Genomic DNA, 21,334 nt, shown 5'->3' with positions numbered 1-21,334 from the left:
AGCTTGTGCACATGCCTCAAGTATTGTGACAGCATCTGACTTGATGCAACTTCTCAGCCTTTCCTGAGCAATTCTACTGGGGCAGGATGCAGAGTTAGAACTGCTTCCACATACCTCCATTACTGCAGTCTTGAAGTGGGTGAATTTTTATTACCATTCTCTTTGCAAATACTGAGCGCTGAGTAGACGTGCAGTATGCTCAGACCTGTGTGTGAATCCACACATTTACAGGGAATTTGCATCACAGATGGCTGAATGATCACAAATGAGCTGGACGATCCTTCCCACACGGCTTGGAGAGCTTTGGAGCTGCTTGCTGAAGGTGAAAAGTGTTGTTGATTCCCAGTGTGGGCATCTGCATTTGAACACTGAGGGATTTGGCATGGCTCGGTCAGCTCTGTTTGCTCTCTTGCACCAGGTGTGCTTTAAAGAAGGGGAATTCATGTTAGCACATCTCTCTTTTGGGATGCAATGTGCTGGGCCACATTTGGCTCTTGGCACTTGGTTCTATGGGCATTGCAGAAGAGTTCACAACTTCCTAGTAAGCACTGTGATCTCTTGTTAGGTTGTATTAAAAGGGTATTTAGGATACACTAAAATGGTTCCTCTTGGTGAGTTCTTCAGATTCTTCCTCAACAAGAAAAAAAAATGTCACAAAGAGGTCATCAGCCTGTTTTCTAAACCATACAGGATGTGCAAAGTTGATTTGTCCTGTCCCTGCTCAAGGTAAGGTAAGTTTTTAGTACAGATGCAAATCTGGCACAAGTTGTAAACTAAATCATATTTGCGGTTTGTTTAGTGCCAGGCCAAAGATAATCTAATGTTTTTTACAAAAAAAAGAGGAGAGGGAAAATGTAAAAATGTTCCTTCCAGGCACAATGTAAAATGAAGCTCAGGCTAAGCCTTTTCCCAGGCATGTGTGCTGGGATAAAAGTTCTCTGAAAGAAAGTGGGAATTAAATTAGGATTTTTATAGTGACTTTGAAGATTACCATAAAGGGATATTATCAGCTACCTTGGACTTTATTTAGCCCGATGTCTAAAATAATGAAGACAAATTAAGATTTTTGTCTATTAACAATTGGGTTTTATCAGTGGCAGTGTATGTTACTGTGGTTTACAGGTAACATAGCTGGAGGCAAGTTATTCTGCATAGCCAGATTTCCCATTATCCTGGCTGCAAATAGGACTGGGGCTATGGAGGTGGCCCAGCCGAGAAGAGTTTGTGGGAGATTGTGGAATATAGTGTGGAGTTAAATCTCGGAGCTGGACCACTGGAGATTGTCAAGGAAGTAGTAAAAGAAGGAAGTGCAGTGAGGAGAGCAGAAGATATATTTTTCTGTCTCTCTGTTCTGAGAGACAAAAATATATTTGTCTGCTCATTGCCCATTAAAGCTTCCGCAGTTGACAGTTTTGGTTGCTTCTTACAGTGTTTCTGCAGCCATCTTTTGATGGCTCTTTATTCCAGACAATTTATTTAGGACTACATTATTGATTTCAGGAAGCACCTAGCGTGCAGAGATGCTGTTGCTAATGATATTAGGACACTTGTCTGATGTTTGTAGTGCATAGAAGGGACTTACTTAATGTTTTGTTTTAATAGGCTGTGGAAATTTCTATTCTTAGCTCATACGTTTGTGCCATAGTATTCAGGCTCCTCAATTTGGGGTCCGCCTTGCACAGGCTGTACTTGGGAAACTTTTATTTTGTGCTGGCCACATATTTTCTGCAGGTAGATAATTAGACTACAGGAACGGAGCAGGATTCGTATCAGAGGCCTGCTCTGTTTCTTCACACCGTAATGATTTAATTCACTGGTTTGACATTTTCAGCTGGAGCAAATGTAGAGACATCAAGAGCCAGGACTAGTAACTACTGAAATCATTATGATTATTGCAGTCATTCTCAAATATGGATTTATAAGAGGAGAGGAAGAAACATAACCTCTTATTAATATCATTTGCTATGGTGCATACTCCGCACTATGCTGCATGTGAACTTCTTATTTTGGTCACCGTCCCTACTTGAACACTAAGGCTGAAGCTGCTGGTCTAGGTCAGTCTCAAGGTAATCTTGCATTCAAAAATGAGGTTGACAGGAATAAAGAGGACAAAATATCTGAAAAAAAAAGTTAATTTAAAATGGGAAAAAAAATCTGAAATTGGCTTTTCTAATCTAAAACCTGTGTTATGGTTCTGCTTATTTATTTTAAGCAGGCAAAACAATGTTCCTATGATTTTCCGAATATTTGAGGAAACCTTTTTTTTTAAGTGCAACTTGTAATTGCAGTTTGAAAAACTAAAGCTTTTTGTTTTAAGAAAAAGAAACAAAACACCCGTTTTCCCCCAAAAAAATTCTCCTTCTAACCTATTTATATATTTTTGTTGTTCCTTACAAATTAATAACATCTCTGCTTGTATTTATTGCATCTAGAAATAAGTCAGTGAATGCCTAGAAGCAATTCAGTGCTACCATGGTGGTGATTTGAGCCTCACCTGTGCCAACACTTGAAAACCAGGCCAAATTGGCCTGCTTGCTTTTCTACTGTATCGTGGGTGAAGCACAAGTCCTAAAGATCTTCAGAAGTGCTGTCTGCTCAAATGAGAGGGAATCGAGTAAAAACGACAGCTCTTTTTGTGAGATTCACAATGCTGTGTGTCTCATGCTTCGTTTGTCACAAATATTTTGAGTTCAGGCGACAGTTAATCCCCATTTTGTCATGGATGTGTACTCACAATCATTAATTCTGAAATTGTAAGGCAGATGAAATCAGTTGTGACAATTTTGGGCCCCATGTCAATGGTGCATTTCCAAGCAGATGATGTTTTTATTTTTTGCTTGGAGGGCGGTAGGACTTTCAAAGGGCTTTGCCATGCAGCCACCTACCATGTATTTAATTGCTTTGAAGACTGGGAGGCTATTAAATAAAATAGCTTTAGGGTGTCTGTGACAGCCTATATCTTAGGCATGTGGCAGTGACCACATCTCCAAGCATCTGGGAGCACAGGAGTGTCGGTAGAGCTGTTTTTCCCTAGGATGGTCAGTCCCTCCTGTGAGATCTATCTGCCTGTCACTGGTGTTGCTCTTTCCCATGAAGGCTCTTGAGCTTGAAAGCAGAAAGATCCGTTTATGACAACTCTAATTTACCACTGTCTATGTTCACCAAACATGTTTGGGTACTAAGGAAACAGGAGACGTTTAAGCCTAATTTGCGCTTGGCTTGTGCCTTTCGTTAAAGAGAAATGCCGACTCTTCGGAGACGGGGCATGCTGGTGTAGCCTCCAAGGCAGCTGCCACGCGAGAGACAAAGATAGAGGAAAGCAGACTAACGGCAGGTACATAAGTGGTATTTTCATACCAGGACAAGGGACAAGGTGTGTGTGGGGCCTCATGATCTGTGTGCTCTGCAGCCGCGAGGCTGCAGCTGAAAATTGCCCCGTCTTTGCACTATGCTAAAGCTGTGCCTCATCGTTGCCAGTGGTGGCCTGGTTTGGGATGATGTTAGTATTCTTCTGCATTTTTGAAATAAATATTCATTTAAAGTTAGTTTTTCTTCCTCAGGAGAGCTGGAAAGGCTCATCTTTAAGTCATAGAGCTCCTAAGTGTTACAAATAAACTTAGTGAAATACCAGTTTTGGTTAAACAGCTTACACTAAGCAGGACATGAAGACAAGGCTTTTATCTGCAATTTATAGGCCAGGTTAGTAAAATAGACAGATTAAAGATTGGATTTTCTGAAGTATTTTGTTTAGATAATTGCTTTTTAAAATCTTGGCTTAAGCACCTTGCTCAGGGGCACCACAACAAATCCATGATTGTGATGGGAGTCAAAATCAAAACACAGTTTCTCAGCCATGTTCCTTTTGTTCCCTGTTTCTTCACTTCTTCTCTTTCTCAATTTCTTTTTAGTTACTCTAATATTAAAATCCTTTTTGACCCCATAAAAATGACCTATGTATTTGGCAAGTCAGCTACATTTATGTCAGTTATGTAGTGATGGATACTTCAGGCTATGCTTGAAAAAACCCTGAAGTATCAAGTACCACCAAAAGGGAGATTGGCACTGCAGGGTTTAAATTAGCTTGATGTCTTTACACTTGGCATTTTCATAATTTCTAAGACCTATCAGTTGTTCCACAGTGAAGTAAATGTTTATTTCCACCCCATTACACCAATGTCATGATCAAGACCTCCAGTTCAACTTGAATATAGCTTTGAGCATGGGCTTGGATGGTAATGGCAGTGCAGCTGTTGTAAAAACAACAACAACGATTTTTTTTTAATTTTCATGCTAATTGGATAAATTTCCTTTTCCCTGCTATTTAATGCATTAATAATACTTTTACCCTTTCTTTTGAATGTTATCTGTATTCCATTACTCCTTTGCTTTACTGCATGTCCTCAGCTCATTAAATCTTGCCCTTCGCTGGGCAGCAGTGGCATTGCATTGGTAGCACAGCGCATACCATCTGCATTTATTCCTAGTCATTTTATTTTGTGCTTGCACTTAGATGCAAGCTTTTTGAAATCAAGGTTATTAAAGGGGAAAGACAACAAAGTGCAGAAAAAAAAAGAAAGTCTGAGAAAGAAATCAGAGATCTTAGGTGAAGTGTTGGCCCAACTGAGATGTTCCCATTAACTAACTTCAACAAGAGTATATTCCTTCTCACTGGTGACTGAAAAATAATCCCTGCAGCAGCTATAAATAATACTCACCTGAAGAGGTGACATTAATAATGCATGACCCAGATTTTAGAGGTGCATTCTTACCCCAGTCCCAGCTAAAGCCGTGAGACAGTAGCAGCAATTGTTCTGCATCCTTCACCATCAGGTCATGCAATTTTAATTCCTGACATCTTATTTAGAGGCTGCTTCTGACATGCAAGTTTGAAAACTTTCGTGGTTTACAGAAGACAGAAGCGCTACAAGGTTTCTCACTACCTGATTCAGACTAGTTAAAGGCAGGCAGGAGACTCTCTGCAAGCTGCTTTTCAGCTGTGTTTATTATGCCTGAGTTGCTGAAACCTGTAAGTGGATAGAGGTGGTTGAGCTAGTCCGGAATAATGTTGCACCTGCCATCACAAGGATTCACGGATGCTCAGAAGGGTTATTCGGCATCCTTCATGATGAGGCAGTGCTCAGTTTTTACTTTGCCCTCCTCCCCCATTTTTTTCCTCCATATGAATAAAAAAATTGAGCAAGGAGGTTCAGGGAGCGTGAGCTCTAGAACATATCTCCAAGAGAAACTTGAATTTCGATTATGTCAAATAATCACCAAAAAAAAAAAAAAAAAACCAGCCCAAACCCCCATATATTCTAATGAATCCCAGCTGAACAAACCATATAATTTTGAAAAAAAAATTACTATGTGAAAGTAAAGCATCCACTGCAGGACAGATAGTTAAAATGCATTTAGAAAATGAACCCAAGAATTAATTTTACAATAGAAGTGTGATGATGTTCGCGGTAAAATGACAAATAACCAACACAATGATATCTCCTCATTTTCCAGGCAGTTTTAGTGATTTGCACATTTAGACTTATAGTGTAAATGACATGGTGTGTGAATGATCACATATTGCATGAACACCTCTTATAAAAAGTTCACTGGTAAGAAATTATTGCTTTAGCATGAACGTATTGCTATAGTGTGAGTAATGATAATGGCATGCCAGAGGCATGGTGCTATGTCAAGGAAAAGTTTCCAGCTAAATGTTCTTAGAATATTTTTCTTTGCTCCAACATTCACCTCAGTGTTGCCTCGATGAGTAGATTTTTGCTGCAGAGAACACAAGTTACAAACAATCTGCATAGTAGCTATGCAGCCCAATCATAAACTTCAATGCTGTGCAGCATTTGGGGGGGAGAAAAACAAAAACTAAAACAAAAAACCCACACAACCTTAGGAAAACTGTGCAAAAATAATATTCCTGTGAATGACACAGGGTTAAGCAACCTCATGAAATTCAGCGAATGCAAATGCTGAGTCCTGTGCCTGGGATGGATTAACTCCATGCAACAGTGCAGAAGTTGGGGGTTGATTGGATATGGAATAACTTTACAGAAAAGGTGCTGACAAGGTGTGCATGAGTTAGAAGGGTGTTAGCCCAGGGAAGCTCAGGTTAGCCCAGCATCTGATGTGCTGTGTCCAGCTCTGAGCTCTCCAGTACTAGAAAGACAGTGTAGAGCCACCAAGATGCATGAGGAAGGTCTCAGACAAGTGGCTTTGCTCCATCCTTAAGAAGGCAAGATTCCAGGAAAACATTATTGCTGTCTGCAACTACCTCATGAAGAGGTGCACAGAGGATTAGAGGCAGATTTTTTAAGGTGTACCATGGCAGGAAAATAGGAAGAAATTCTCATTAGGTACAAGAAAAAGCTTTGCCACCATGAGGATGGTCAAACACTGTAGGAGGTTGCCCAGAGAAGTTGTGGAGTCTGTCATGGGAGGTGCTGATTGGACATTAGCCTGAGCAACTTGGTCTAATTGAACCTCCCTTGAGCTGAAGAGTGTAAATGATCCTCCCAAGTCTCTTTGAAAAAATCAAATTATTTTATCATTCCATAAGATTATGATAAAAAAAAAAGAGGACTAGATAAATTTGGAAGTGAGTTTTGCGTGAGAAATGAGACCACTTTAAAAGCTTTATGTCTAAAATTGCATAATTAAGAAAGAACGTAACTGAAGCTTACAACTCATGTTGGCTCAGTGGTAAAACAGAGATGACAATGAGAAATGAAAATGGATACATAATGCAAGTGGAATTAAAGACAAGCAGATGGAACTTAACATAAAATACAGCTTATCCAGTGTAGAGCTTTGTTAAAGGAGACTGAAACAGAAGGTGGGATGCCTTGGCGGGCAGGAACAAAGACCATCGGATGATCCTTAAAAGTGTTGCTAAGGACAGAAGAAGAAAAAAGAGAAATAAATGCTAGGTGTTATCCTATTTTAGGGGAAGAAGGTTAATTTTTCACCAATGCTAATATGAAATCAAATATATATTTCTGTTTTGCATTTATGAAGGACAGGGCGAATATTATTTTTTCACTGTAAGAGGATAAAGCTCAATTGTATTCATTCCCAACCAAAGGTGAATTAAACAATATTTATCAGTGCTTAGAAGGGACCAGGAAAGATCAGGGTTCAAGATGTGAAAAAAAATATTGGTATCTATGAAAGCCTAGGAGAAAATATATTTTTCTTTCTTTTTTTTTTTTCTTTCATCATTAGCTTTTCCAGTTTATGGAAAGATCTAAATCACTATAGCAATCACTTGCTTATTGAAACTAAACCTTATTGACTTTAAGACTGAGGAATGCTTTATGAATTATTTATTTTGATAGTATTTATTTGAGACACGTATGCACGCTTTACTTCTGAGTTATAGCAAATATATCTAGCATGAAAGATGGAGCTGCTCTGTGGTCTAAAATTAATATGTGTGGCTTTTTTGCCTGTTCACCCATTTCTAAAACAGGCAAAATCAGCACTGATAAGATGATATAGTTGAATTGAAGGCAAACCCATTTGTTATATTTATAGGACTTAAAAACTATAGGTGATTGTTACAACGCAGATACGAAAACCTCCATGATGTTCTGAGATACTTTTGGCAAATACATGCATGATTCCTATGTACATATGTATGCTTGAGTGTGTGAATATGTATATGTACCTAAGTGTGCTTATTCAAACTAAATTTACACAGATTAAGAACTAGCAAGAAATACTAGTTACTGTCAAAGTATATAGGGAACATCATACTGAGAGTTCACTGTTTGGTAACATAAACAGTTGTGCCACATAAAATCAAAGGGCAGCCAAGAAGAAGAATCAGGCAGCAGAATGACAGCAGAAACTCTTAGGATAGGTCAAAAGAAAAAGTATGTGTCACCAGCTATGCAAAAATCACAGCTGCCAGAGCTAGAAAGGAGGCCTGGCAGGCAATTTTAACTAGTTTTATTAATCAGCAAAGTCTTAATTCCTGTTGTTTTCTATATGGGTCAGGGGAAACTCATTGTTTCAAACTTTGCAAAAACTTTGGGGTTGCTCAGTGCCTCAGTTTTCACTTCGAAAACTTCTAAAGTGGTAGATGAGTCCTGAGAGGGTGAGCAGCTAGGTGCTGTCCAAAGGTGAATATAAAGCATTGCTTCATAAGTGAAAGCAGGAAATTTTCATAGCAAAAGCTTCTAACAAGCCAAAAGTAAAAATACAGAAAATAACTATCTATAGGTTGATGTATTCTGAATTTAGAAAGAATCAAGTATACACCTTGACTGCTAGGATGAAACATGTCAACCCTCCTAAGGAAATGACGTTTGAATTATGGGGTCAAGAGAACTAGGGTCTGAGTTTCGGACGTGAATTTTTTAAACATGAAGCAGGTTGAGAGTTAAACCTAGGGCATAACCACAGGTCTTCAGCCAAGTGTTAACCTCAGGCATAACATAAAAGATGTGCCATACTTGTAACAAGACGCTGGGTTCATTTGTGATGGGTTTTGCTATTGGTAGAAGTCTGCAATCCAAGTTAATCCTTTCTGCGGAGGAGTCGGGCAGCCACAGTGCCCACAGAGTCCACGACCACATCAAGACTGTATCCATCCCAGCAATCTCCTGAGCTGCTCCATTAACCTTCTCTGCAGGGACCTCTCTGCTGTAGCTTCTTCTTGTTGTTTATCTTTATAATTGGCATCGGATACTGTCCCACCTCCTAATTGGGTCCAGATGGGAAGCAACTGTTTGATACTAAACAATGGCCTTTTTCCAGGGTGCATTTGTATACAGAGCACAGTTAAAGGTGTTCCAGCGGTCTGAATACATAATTGCTCATACTTAGTCCCGGTATTTTAGGAAGCTTGAAATACAGGTTCACCCAGGAACGTACAAATGTAAAGAAATAGTTCACCCCGGGAAAATCTTGCGTCTTAACTAAACGATCTTTTTAGAAAAGTGAGCTAAAGATTATACTTTTAAAACTCTGAAACTGTATTTTATAATCAGTCTTCTGTCTTAAGTATCATGGGAGGAGGACTATCTTGTGATACTACCAAGCTCATCCATGTCAGTTGTCTCAATTAACTAGCTTAAGACTTAATCACTTACAAATAATGTGCTTCATGGTTATAAAAGCTTAGCACGTGCCTGTGCCTTATCTATACACAGAAGGCTGTGCAAGGTAACACAAATCAGAGTTGAATGCGTTTATTGGTGCTCTCTTTTCCTTGATTTAGAGCTGTATGCAACTTCTATCATCATTCAAAGGATAACCACACATTTTAACAAAGGTAGCAATTAGCTCTTAGTGGTTTCTTACAGACATGAGCCACATATTTACTCTGTTTGGCATAGCCACCTGCTTACAAAGATCTCAAGTGACATCAAATCAGAAGAGCTACAAATACATTGCAATGTCAGAATGCTTAAAAATATGAGCATCTGTATCCTGCATGCTACAAAGATAGTTCAGGTGGTCAAAATTGCTGTTACATGAAGCTAAAAAATTCAAATAGAGAATACAACAAGAAAGAAATAGCACAAAAATGGTTATGCTTTTTACAGCTACGTTATGAAGTTAATTTTAGCTGCTCTTAGTGTCCAGATAAGTTTTCTCATAAGATCACAGTGTACTATCATATTGTTACAATCTTCTTTTTAAAAATGCTAATGTCACTTTATGTAGCCCATCAAATTCATTAAAATATGGTTGTGCTGCTTTCTAATGCTAAAATGTCTTATTATAGGTGATATCAAGTAATCAGGGTGGAACAGGCTTTGATTTTTTTTTTTAATATATTATTCCTTATGGCTTGGAAAGTTACTATTGTATTTATTATTGTTAGTGCCATGTTGTTATTGTTATCATAATTGTTAGAATGATTAATTTAGCTTCCAGCTCATGCCTCACGTAGATGATGAACTATTATACTACACTCAATATTTCAATAGTTTCATAATGTACTTTTATTTATGGGAAAAAAGGAAAAGAATGAAAATGACAAGGACAGTTCCCCAGAAACAAACAAAACCCATTTCTTTGAAACAAAGCAAATGTACCTTTAAAAAATAGTTTTTCATTGAATGCTATAGATTGGGGAAAAATATGCAACTTTCCTGTTTGAATTTGCAATGACTAGGTTATTCTTAGTCTGGGAGTCATACAAAATTAACTATCATTTTTGTTCTATTCACTGCCAAACCCTAGAGAATCCCTTTGTGGCATGGTATTGGGACAGATACCATATAGTAGCACAAGCAGAATCACAGCTAATAAGAAATTATAGGCAAAGTTATTGAGATTCATACTACAGCTCCAGGCAAAGTCTTTCCTTTAAAGGCAGGTAGTCTCTTTGAATGAGGCTAATCCACAGGCATTTCATGAACTAACTGCACTGGCAGAAAAACAGTTAAAACTACTGGAGTACAAATATGCATATCCTCTTTTTAAAAAAAAAGAAAAAGAAGAACTCTATTTTAGCTGTCTTTCTGTAAAGTATTAAACTATTTGAATGTCAAGAGAATCAACCCATCTAGTTCTATAACTGCACCATTTTCTCTGCAGGTTTTCTTTTTTGGAAATAAATTTTGAACCACATCCAAATGACTTAGAAATGTGGGCTTTATTTTTTCCTGCAAAGTAAAAATATAAATATTTAAACTATGGAAAAAGCTGAGAATTAATATTCAAAAACCTGTGATGTTTTGAAACCTGAGTATGCTTGTACATTATTAACATTAGCCATTACATGGCTGATGTACCGTGCAGCATTCGCTGTGTTTTGCTGGACGAATATGTGAGCTTCCCTTCCCTAGATGGGTGGAATAAATTTTCTGCGATGTAGAGTAGGCTAATTCCAGGACTCAAATCCAGCTCTTGACTAAATCAATGCAACAAATAGGTTGTTGCTCTGGGTATCAGCTTGCAAAGCTCTAAACCACAGACAATCTCATTGGACACTGCAGTGCTACTAGAAACCATTAATGCACATCAAGTATAAATTGCCAAAGAGTCAGAAGGGGAGATATATCCAATGCAGCCAAGTCCATGATTTTAGATGTCTTGTCAAAAAAAAAAACAAAAAAGTGCTTCTCTGTCTAAAAGTTACCACGTTCAGTGGAAACTATGAGTCCTGAAATATGAACTCATGAAATACTACAGATGCCAAGTCAAAGCGCTGACTGAAGAAAAGTTGGCAAATGAGGGGAAAGTAGCAGAACTGGAATTGTTAATATAGCAGAAGGTAATGGACCTTCCTTTAGCATTCTTTAGAGAGAAGTGTTCGGCTAATGGAGAATGAATGTGATGGCCGGATCTTGAAATGGGCTGCTCACTGCTGCGACTCTCCAAGAATTCTCTTTTTTTCTCACTATAAAACCCAAATTTGAGAAAAACCTGAGCATGGCAGGAAAAGACCTGAATTGCTTGAGGAATCATTTAGGACTATATCTTGTACTATACTTTCATGTTTGCAGTTAGTAAGAGGTAGCTCTTAATGAGTTTGATGACAGACCACAAACATTTCTATTGGGAGGAATCTCATCAAGCATGGTAATTGATCATTTCTGGAAGTTAAGGCAGCATCTCTAAATCTCAATCCTCGTGCTTGGTTATTGAAGAAATGTTTATTAACAGCTGTGGATTCTTTGCCACTGTGCTGGGCTGCCCCGCAGGGAGCCCAGTGCCGCATCAGCTCCCGTGGCGAGCGAGGACAGAGCACGCCTGCTGCAGGCGAGCCAGTCCCCACATGGGGAACTGCTCTAGATCTGCCACCTGGGGACTGGACATTTGTAAGAGAGGCAGCCTCTGGCTTGCTTTGTGCCTGTGAAAAATCAGAACAAGGAAAACGGGTGTTGTGGTTCATTAGGCTAAGTATTTTTCAATTTGGGACTGTCTAATGAAACAGTGGGATGTTTGGTGATACCTTGCTGGTAGGGAAGCAACTGTTGGATGCTGTTCTTCACCAGTCAGAACTATGTGGGCCTTGTTCCTTGTACCACATATCTAAGCAGCTGCTTCCCCTCCAAAATACAGTGAATTTTAAGGCATTGGTCACAAGTGCAGCTTGCACGATCAGCATCTAAAATCCACTTGTCGCTTTCCTAAGAGGAGGGGTATCAGTGCAGAGTTTTGAGTCCTGCAAGCTGAACCAGTGCATAGTGCATGCACATATAAAATAGGCTTCGTGTGCATGCCTTTTAGTGCCCATGTTAAGCTTGTACCTGGGGGCAGAGAATATGGCTCATCTTTCAGTGGCTGCCCGAAATGCTTAGATTGCTTTCCTTCTTTTTTTCTTTTTTTTTTTTTCTCCTCTCTGCCCAAGAACTGTTTGGATTGGAGTGAAACCAAATACTTCTGGGTAAACTGTACACTTTTCATTAATAAGTTAGTATAGGAGATACAGCCTCAATCTATAAAACACAACTGGGAAAATGGGAAAGAGTAGAAAACAAACTAGCAGACATGAGCTTGGAAAAGGTCAGTCAGTTTGAAATGGACTGAGCAGTAGTTTGCAAAATTAGACAGCCTGTGACCTTTTAATATCTTTTGCTTGTCATGCCTTGAACACTTAAAATAAAATGCCATAATTTGTTATGGCACACAGAGTGCTCTGAAGAAATTGATTAGTTGTTTTTTCTTTTTTTTTTTTTTTTTTTTGTCTTTAAAATTAATTTTCTCTAAGTTGAGAACAGTACTTTCAGGTGTGATTTTTTGAGGACATGGGGCCTGCTACCAAAAACTATGTCTCAAATCCAGGAAAGATACAAAGATGATAACCTAATGAGAATCAATTAGAACCATTTTGATGTTATAAATCCTCAATGCAAAGCATTAATATTGTCCTTTTGTTGTTGTTGTTGTTGTTTGTTTGGTAATTGTAGTAAACAATTAATGAAAATGGAAATTGAAATTTTAATATCCAGTAAAGTCAGTCTAAGATCTGAAATATGGTATATGCAAGAATAAGTTTTAAAAATTTTCATAGAAGAATACTTTGTCCTTTTTTTTTATCAGTTGAAGTTATTAGTATACCAGTAAAGAAGATATCATGATTGAAGAGGAATTATTGAGCATATGTTTGTAGTTCAGTAGATTGATGCCTTTCAGAAAATATGTTTGATATATAAAAGAAGGGGAACAGAGGAAAGCATAAATCCATCTTTCTCAAAATTGCTGCAGTCGGAAAGGTCTATTAAATAGAATAATAATGGGATATAATTGCCATACATAAAGCTGTTTGCCTAGTTCCAGTTTTCACTGATAACAGGCTAAATTTTGTTTGATAGAACAGTTTTTCACAGCCCAGGTTTCTCTTCACAAATCCATCCTCTGCAGTGATAACTATTCTGGAAGTCTCGACTGAGAAGATCAAAGTCCAGACTAACTGACTTGAAGAAGTGTTATGTTCTTTGAATTAGCTCTTGCCAATCAATGCTCAGGCAAATTTTACAGTCCATGTCAGGATGCTTTTTGTCTTTGTCTGAATTTTCCCTCATATTAAGATAGAAATGGACTGATATGACTTGGAGGTTACCACTCATTTGCTCTCTGTGTCCACTCATTTATATCTTGTACATATGAAGTAAGAGGAGCACATAACAGAAACTGTAGCATGAACAAGTTATTCGTGATACAAATAGGGCCTCTCCAAGACACTAGTTATACAAATTTAAGTTGAGAATATGTGTTGCATTATATCAGGAGCACTAGGATGGAAACGCATGGAACATGCTGCCAAACTGACTTGTCGTGAGTAGACTGCTTAATAGCATTAGGTTATAGATACTGCTTGCTTCTAGCTTTGATGTGGTTTAGTAGAAATGGAGAAATATAAGTGCACTTGTAAAGTTTATGCTAATAGAAATTTAAAGAAATAGAATAGAATTTAAGAAATTTAAACAAGTAAAAGTTTACCATTCTCTACTTGGGCAACCAAATAGGTAGTCTTTTCTTCAAAATGACAAAGCCTTTAGAAGTTCGCCATTATTTCAATGCATTTTCTGCTGAATACCAGACTTTTCTGGTATTTGTTACATGAATATGGATAAGCAACCAATGTGACTGCATACAGTACAGAAGGATATTGATGTAAGTATGAAATATGACTTACTATTACAGAAATATCAAATCTTCCTTAAACCCAGTGGTTTATTTTAGTACAGTGACTTGTACTAAGTCATGTTGGAGGCAGGAAGTAAGTATTATTCCTTAAGCCTAATGTACTGAAACATGTTAAAATTACTTCATATCATAGTGCCCGGAGCGGTTTGGAAATTTATTCAAGTGTTAACACTCTCCTTGCAAAAGCTTACATGACTGAGAAGGGTATTCTTTCCCCTTGTAAAAGTACTGACTATTGTCCATTAACATATTGAAGTAGCTTGTAATGCACAGTGTAGTCTGGAACTGGAAAAACACCTGGGAAGTGGAATTACACTGGAGAATTGAAGAAAAACAAGTGCCACATGCTAGTCTAGATTTGTATAGGGAAAAAAAAAAACTCGGTGTCAAGGAAAAGTCAACTGTGTAGAGCACAAATTAATTTATTAATTAATTTAATGATCATTTTCACTTTTAAAAAAAGCAGATCCATGACGGGAAGCAAAATTCTGAATTGAAAAATAATACAAAAATTAAAACTCTAGGAATGTAACATTTTGCTTTGACATTCCTGTCTTATAGTCTAAGACATATTAAAAATATATATATATCTAAATAATCTGTGTGGATGAAAGACTTCCTAATCTCAAATTCAGGATAGGGTTCCAGCTAAGCAATATGCATATCTTTCCTACTGCTATTTCCTTTTATTCAAAAAGTTTATTTTCATCTATGTTAGTGTGGTTTTTCTTCTAAGGTGGATTTGCACATTCACTTCTGCCCTCCTGGTATTCACTGCAGTTCTCTTATTGCTTGATGGTTGTGATTGCTTGACGGTTTTCCTGGATGCTTTTGGTGACTTATTTTTCTGCTTGGAAATTTGTGGGTATCACCCCAGGGACCCCGACCTGGTTGCTAACTGCACTCCGAAACAGCTCTCTTGTCTTCAGGGGCTGCCTCTCTCCATTTCCCTTGTTTCTGCAGGGCAGGAGCAGCCCAAGTGGACACACAGACTTTGTGTGAACAGAAGCCTGTCCTTAGGCAAATCTCAGAAAGGCAAGGGCTCAGAAATGTTCTTAAGTTCACATTTGCATGGGTATTTTGAAATATGTATATTGATCACTAGAAGAGTGCAGATTCCCAATAGGAATCAGGTTGTTAATGCCTAAGAGTAATATCTTATGGAGTTACCTGGGCACTGTGACCTTTCCCTTTTCATCAGCAGATGCACCTCCATGCTTACTCACTAGAGAGAAATCTTAAGTGGATGGTACAGGAGCTCGTGGGAAGGAGAGTGGGAAACCTATTTTGTTTCAATGTGCTGGGACCGGATTCTGGACCATAGCTGTGTCCCTCACTCAAGAGAACTGTGGTGGTGTTAGCTGCTTGGAAGAGTGTGTGTTTCCTTTGGATTCAGAGAAGTAGAATTGTAAATTTTCATTTAAATTATTTCGCATTGATCACGAGAAAAATATATATTTTTTGTTTTCTAGGTTGTCTAGGATGGTCTCACTTTGCACATTGAGACAACTTCTGAGAAAGAATTTGTACTGTAGCAAAAGTTGAAAACTGCTGGAGTAGGTGTTTGCACATGAATTAAACATCAAGCAACCTGGTATTTGACAACTGTCCTGTTTAATTTTCCATAACTGTGATCGAAGGAGCAGCTAGCAGTCTGTCAGAAATACATTTCCTAGTTTGTTGAAGCATTCTGACACAATCCCATCATAAACTTTATTGAATCTCTCTAAAGTGACATTATAGAATATCTTTTAAATTATTTTTAAGCTTGAATTAAAAAAAAAATCCATACGAACCATGTGAACAGAAGAAATGGGACTGCCAGAGACTACTTTAGGTAATCATATCCAGTTCTGGGATATAAATAACAATTACATTGTATAATTCCTTATCTACAAACTTAGGCTCTCTCTCTGAGTAACTTTTAGTAAGTTTCTCTTTCTTTTCTCTCTGAGTAACTTTTTTTAACTTAGCAGTGCTAAGAAATTGTGTGTGTCAGAACTTCACCCCTGCTGATGGTCAGAAACTCTTTTTTTACATGTACCAAGCACTTACACACTCCTTTCGTTTCTGCATCAAACTCTCTTTCCCTGCAGATTTGGTTTCCCTGCTTCATTGAGTAGTTTTTCTAAATACCAATTAAACGTTTCATGTCTATTAAGAGGAAATGCATATACTATGCAGGAGGATGTTTTCTAGAACTTATACACTGTCATTAATATTTTGTTATTCTAGAAGGATGATGCGTGATGTATCCATGTAATATCTTCTGCCTTCTAATTATTTTGAGCTCAAGATTTCTTGAGTTATGGGTGGTTTTGTACATTTAGTAACACTGGATGGGTTCGTTCTTGTGTACTTGTCCACTTGCCACTTTAGTCCTATGCAAGCTTCCCATGTCCACAGCTTTTTTTTCTTTTTTTTTTTTTCTTCTCTTTTCTAAATAAATTTTACAGGTCTGCTGCCCCTTTGCTGAATTTAACCACCTTTTTAATGAACCTAGCTTTGGTATTTAGTATTTCTTTTCCCGGGATGAGTGTGTGAAAAATTAATCCCTCTACACACTTTCGATGTCACTCATGATAGTGTGGTTCTCCAAAGGAATTTTCTTTTTCAGGTAGTCTCAGAGGTTTTTCCTCATTCAGAAGCCTCATTCCATGCCTCCAGTATATTCTTCTGGTGCTGAGGGAAACTGAACTTCACGTTATGTTCAGGATGTTAAGTTATATAGGTGAATTTTGGATTTAGAGCATCATAACTTTATTTCCTGTTTCAGTCCACACTCCTAACATTTAACTTACTTTCTAATGGCTGCTGAGAACTTAGCTGACTGTTTCATGGAAATACCTTATAACCTGAAGGTCTCTCTTCTGAATAGTAATGGTTGGCTCAGTGCTTATGATTTTTATGTGAAATTAGGATAGTCTTTTCCCCGTGTGTCACTTTACATTTATCTACATTTAATTTCCCTCATCCAGACTCAAAAGATGTACGCTGATGCAATTCTTCAGTATCCCACTCTGCATAATTTAGTGTTATCCTCAAACTTTCTTATCACTCTGCTTACCCTCTTTCTGCGTAGTTCATGAGTATGCTAAACACTAGCAGGTCTCAGCACCGAGCCTGGCAGAACTCCAGTGATGACTTCCACTATTAGAAATCAATGTTTTTTTACTACTTTTTTGACCAATTCTTCTGCCATTTAAGACAAAACAACCTTCCGTCTTATGCCACTAGCACTCTGTCACTTTATAAACCCCTGGCAGAGGATGTTATCAAAAGCCTTTGGGAAATTTTAGTTGATGATCATAACCAGATCACCTTTATTCATCTGCATACTTGCTCTTTTAGTGGACATCAGTGAGTTTGCAATGAAGGACGTTTTGCAAAAACCAAACAGATCTTCTCACACGGGTCATAATTCATCAGGTGCCCGTGGTAACTCGAGCTCTGCTTTGCCTGTTCGAGGCAGCCACCTTAGTGCTCAGTGATTCCCTAACTCTCCTGAAGAGAATTTCAAAAAATCAGCATGTTTGCCATGATGCAGTGCTTAGCCACCAAAGCAGTGTTGCATGAGGAGGTACTCACCATTGCTGGTAATTCAGCTGTCTCATCCCTGAGTTGCTTTAGGACCTACGGGTAAGGCTGCCTGGCGTTGGGTGATTTCTTTCTTTTCATTCTGCCCATTGGTTCCATCACCTGCTTTGCAGTTGCTTCCCCTTCAAACAGAGCTGGTTGGACTTAGTCTCTCAGCAAGGAGAGAGACAACAGGGAGAGTACCCCAGTCCTTTCCCCAGAAAGCAGTGATACAAAGAACTCATTTAGCTTCTCTGCCGGGGCTTTCCTTTTGTATTCCCTTGTATCCTGGTTTTCTGCTGGGCTTACAAAGTGTCTGCTGGGCTGTTTGCTTTTGATGTGTTTGAAGAAAGATTTATTATTCATTTTGCTTCCCTTTTCACAGCTGAAAACTTCAAACGACATTTTGGCTTGCCTTGTTGAGATTTTGTGTTCAATATGCTAGAGTTTATGATAGTTTCTACTTTTTAATTTTTCACAGATGAGTATGATAAAATGAATCCATGCACCATAGTAACTTGACAGCCTTTGGTATTTCATATCGTTCATGCAAATTTTATTCTACTTCCCATCTTCTTCATCTAAATTAATAATGTCCCTTAAATGACTACTAAAGGATACAGTGAATCTGTTTATTTTATATATATTCATATATCCTATCTTTGATTAAAAAAAGGAAAAAAAATTGAGAAAGATATAAATCAGCTTAGGTCAGCCTTAGTTAGTTGCATATTATTCTATTCATTTACTTCAAACCACATTTAGTGTTGAGTGATTTTAGGCTCAGTGATTCAATAATATTCTGGACCACTATTTTGCCTATCTCAAATTTTGGTGATGTGTAGTGATGTGTAGTGTTCAACTTCTCCTGCACAACATTGCTCATTTAAGACTGTATTTTAAAATATATCAATGCATATAACTAATGATAAAATATACCTGCAGTCGTTTACTTTAAATTCAGATTTTTGCTGGGAATGCGATCAGGATATATGTTGTAGATGTTTGAATTCATGAAATTTTCTCTGACTAGAAATGCAGTGTCTCTCTTGGGCCTAGGAGAGGTCAGGTCGCACACGGCAATATTTTCAAGCATTATGTCAAGATGTAGCTGTCAAAGGGAACTGCATGCTTAGAACTTCACATAGCAATTTTCCAGTGTAGCCCTAAGACTTTAATTCTTCTTTCAGGAATACAGTGTTGCACAGCTGCTTATATATGCTTATCCTTTACTGCCGCAGTTCTTTTCTCCTCAGCACAACAAATATGCAAGAAGTCAGCCCTCAGTTTTCTTGTTTATAGCCATCAAGCATGGAGAGCAGGGCTGAATTGCTGATTGACCTGATGGAGTAAAGATCGGCTACTTGTTCTGTGTGCTTGGGAAAAGCCTAGAATCCCTCGTCGGAGGAGCACCACTCATAAATGAGAAGAGTTGGTTAACTCTTCCTAAATGCTTAGGTATTCTGCTGAGATATGCCGCAGCTATTTGGATCTCTACCCAAAGTACTAGAGCTAGAGGTATCCAATATAAATGCATATTCAAAAACTTTTCACATATGTTCTTTAATACCTGTCATTTGTGTAGCTGTCTTACATTAATACCTAACTTCAAAAGGTCTGCTTTTATTTAATCACTGTCTTTTATCACTTGCGAAAAGATGGTATAAAAATATACTGTGTTAGCATTTTTAGATTAAAAATAGGTTTTGTTAGATGTGAATTAAATTATGGATAATAAGAAAATTGTGTGCAATGATTCTGATTTTCTTGGTTTCTATCAGTTCTGCTTGGTTTCTTACCAGTAATCTGGTAAGAGTCGTAAATTTATTGAAAGCTTTAATTGTGTATTATTTTCATTCATTTATGACATGTATTTTTCCATTGCATTCTTTCCTGTATTTTTCTATTTTTCTCTTTTTCGTAACACCTCATAGATCTGGATCAACATTTTAAAATGATAGTCTTGAGCTGCATTTTGGAATTAAGGGTGGGACTTCAAAGTGCTTTGAGCTATGTTATTTGACTCAATGAAACTAAATATGGTGATTGATTTATGGATCCAGAGGAAAAGTTCTGTGGTAAATGTTTGGAGGAATTTTTGCTTCTTATTTCTAAGCTCTCCCCTCATCACTGAATCCAAAGGCAAAAATGCCAATTAGTATTCCTGAAAAATTTTCTGTGAATTTGTATATGACCCTTTTACTCTCTATCTTCCTATGGCTCACAATACCTGGTTTCTAATGTATAGATAAGTATTATCAGTACCTCTAAGTCTCTGAACTGTGCTTATGGTGCTAGAAGATAAGTGGATAACAGTTGGGCATGATTAATCATGGCCATCCAGAAGTGCACGGGGCATCTAGGGTGCAATTTCAGTTCTTGAAATTAGGGGACTATCTCCAGCTAGTGGGGTACTTGATCCATCTTCAGTACCCTCTCCACTTTGCACAGTAGCAGTTGTCTTCCTATGCATTGGTACAGCGATGAACAAAACAGAGGTTTCTTGAAGTGCTGTAATTCCAGTAATAACACTTAAGAAATACAATGTAAAGCGGTTATAAAGACCAGTATAGTAATCTACTGCTCTGGATAGCTTGCAAAAACAAATTTAATAATGTCTACAAGCATGTTCTTTAATTTTTCACTCTCTACGTTTCTTACACAAGGAGGATGTTTGTCATTTTGCATACATCAATGCAAGTGCAATTCAACTTAGTGCTGACATATAGTCTAATTGGCTTTAAAATGGAATTTTGTTTTTTGAGTGCTAATTTTCAGGTAATGACTTTCTAATTGATTTTCTCTTTGTGAAGGACCACTGATTCATTTCCTTCAATGAAACTCAGTTGGCTTCCCAGGAGAATTTATGAAAAGCTGCTGAAAACAAGGATGCTGCTTTCTTTCCAACTTGCTTTTCTCTCCACTCTCTCTAAAATGTATTATTCTTCCCAGGCAAGCTTAGACTAACAAGGTTAACCAATAGTGTTGCATATATATAAGCATGAAATGGGTTCTTTAAAAGAAAGCATCCTTATCTAAGGATGCATTGAACTTGTGTGACATTCTTCCAAAAAGCTGGATATTTACCATGTCTTCTCATCTATTAATATGACAGCTATTTAACATTTGTACCAGAGTTATTCTGAGCCCTTTGGATTGCACGCAGATTATTTGAACTGATAGTATTTTACCAAAAGAGGCAAGACAATTTTTAAATGGAAATATTAGTTATTCTGTTATCTCACTGCCTGTGTCATTGTGAGTTAAGTCACAGCTGAATTTATATGAAGCATAGTGGCAACTGCCTGAAAGTTTTCTGTTATGGTACAATATAGCAATCCCAGCTAGATGGTAATACATAATGTGAATGGTAATTGGAAACATTTCCGTGATCTTGTGTAAGAAGGGTTTGAACCTTGATGCTTAGCTGGTGATGCAGTAAGAAGAGGCATTCAAGAGAAGATAAGTGGAAATCCATGCTATTGCTGTGGCCTAATTTCCATATGCAGCAGTGATAGAGGAAAAAGATAGCAAAATAAAAGTAAGGGTCCTTAAAAGCACAGCTGTACAGCTTTTGCCAGGCAGCATTGCTTTGGTATTCAGCAAGCTGCTTCAGTGCTGGCTGAAGATACAGTTC

General features: G+C 37.8%; 1 protein-coding gene and 1 long non-coding RNA gene across 2 annotated transcripts in view; one reads left to right on the top strand and one right to left on the bottom strand.

Annotated features, from left to right (window-relative positions):
* The window catches only part of LOC148595409 (uncharacterized), a 152,313-nt gene extending 136,086 nt beyond the window's left edge, over nucleotides 1-16,227 (bottom strand). The window contains exon 1 of the long non-coding RNA XR_015913163.1: nucleotides 16,166-16,227. This is a non-coding gene — a long non-coding RNA (uncharacterized LOC148595409). The remainder of the gene's footprint in view (nucleotides 1-16,165) is intronic.
* Nucleotides 1-21,334, top strand: part of LOC104565350 (contactin-associated protein-like 2) — a 971,843-nt gene that overhangs the window by 382,124 nt on the left and 568,385 nt on the right. The gene's annotated exons all lie outside the window — the stretch shown is intronic.

Source organism: Tinamus guttatus, unplaced genomic scaffold (assembly GCF_059628265.1).
Source record: "Tinamus guttatus ecotype Peru unplaced genomic scaffold, ASM5962826v1 Tinamus_guttatus_pri_ptg000104l, whole genome shotgun sequence".
Taxonomy (NCBI): domain Eukaryota; kingdom Metazoa; phylum Chordata; class Aves; order Tinamiformes; family Tinamidae; genus Tinamus; species Tinamus guttatus.
This window is presented reverse-complemented; position numbering and strand designations above follow the sequence as displayed.